The sequence below is a fragment of the Alosa alosa genome, unplaced genomic scaffold, assembly GCF_017589495.1.
Source record: "Alosa alosa isolate M-15738 ecotype Scorff River unplaced genomic scaffold, AALO_Geno_1.1 AALO_1.0_unplaced_676, whole genome shotgun sequence".
Taxonomy (NCBI): Eukaryota; Metazoa; Chordata; class Actinopteri; order Clupeiformes; family Clupeidae; genus Alosa; species Alosa alosa.
The window spans coordinates 1,328-2,500 of record NW_025962847.1 but is presented as its reverse complement, the minus strand read 5'-3'; the positions used below and the strand labels follow the sequence as shown (position 1 = coordinate 2,500).

Sequence of the window (1,173 nt, the reverse complement as noted above, 5' to 3'; positions counted from 1 at the left end):
CTGGGCTCTTCCCCTTCGCCGCAGCTACTGGGGAATCCTGGTTAGTTTTTTTTTCCTCCCGCTTTAGTAATATGCTTAAATTCAGCGGGTTGTCTCTGCCTGATCTGAGGTCGAGGCAGAGATGCAAAGCGGGCGGGGGGAGAGACTCCCCTTGCCTGGTCGCGAGTTCCGGGCGAAGTCCTGCGCTGGCCTCAGCAGCTGCAGAGCCTTCTCCCCAGCCGGCGCCCGGCCACGAAGCTGGCAGCTCAGTGTTTGACCACCGGCAGCCGCTACCGCACGACACGGGCTAGGGCGCCCGGACCGAAGCGGGGAGGTTAGACGCCCACTGCCGCCGGTGGCGCTGAGGCGCACTGGTTCGCGCTTAGGGGACGGCGTAGAGCCTGCGACGCCAGCCGCTGAGCCCCGGGCGAAGCGGGGTCGATTGATGGGAAAGCGACCCTCAGATTAGCGTGAGCCCCGGATGGACCCGGGCCGCGATGTGCGCTCGGCGTCGATGATCAATGTGTCCTGCACCACATTATTTTCGCAGCTAGCTGGGCGCTTTTCATCGACGCGACGAGCCGAAAGTGATCCACCGCCAAGAGTTGTACTCTTTTGTTTGGTTTGTTTGGCCCCCGAGATCCCGGACAAAAAGGTGAGGGTGTCTTTTGATCGAGCGCCGCCAGGCCGGGGAACTTTATCGCCTCGCCGGGTGCTTGAGGTCCCCTGGAGGGCCCTCACTCGGGCGGAGTTGGTACTGGTCAGCCCCCACACGAGGGGGGCTTTTCAGAGTTTCCTGGTAGTTGCACCGGGCCGAGCGGAAAAAAAAAAAAAGAGGGAGGGATCGAGAGACCGAGGGCGGGCCCGCCCTACCTCCCCCCCAACCCCCGCCGCCTCGGCCCGTGAGACGGGCTCGGCAGCCCGAGGCGGGCCTCCCCACCGTGGCGCTGCATCAAGCACGATCCTTCCGCAGGTTCACCTACGAAACCTTTGTTACGACTTTTACTTCCTCTAGATAGTCAAGTTTGATCGTTTTCTCGGCGCCCGCCAGGGCCTCCGAGAGGAGTACGGGCGGGCCGATCCAAGGACCTCACTAAACCATCCAATCGGTAGTAGCGACGGGCGGTGTGTACAAAGGGCAGGGACTTAATCAACGCGAAGCTTATGACCCGGCTTACTGGGAATTCCTCGCGA

The 1,173-nt window shown here is 62.1% G+C and overlaps 1 pseudogene; it reads right to left on the bottom strand.

Moving 5' to 3' along the window:
• Positions 1 to 113, bottom strand: part of LOC125290559 — a 3,903-nt pseudogene extending 3,790 nt beyond the window's left edge.
• Between the last annotated feature and the right edge of the window lie 1,060 nt (positions 114 to 1,173).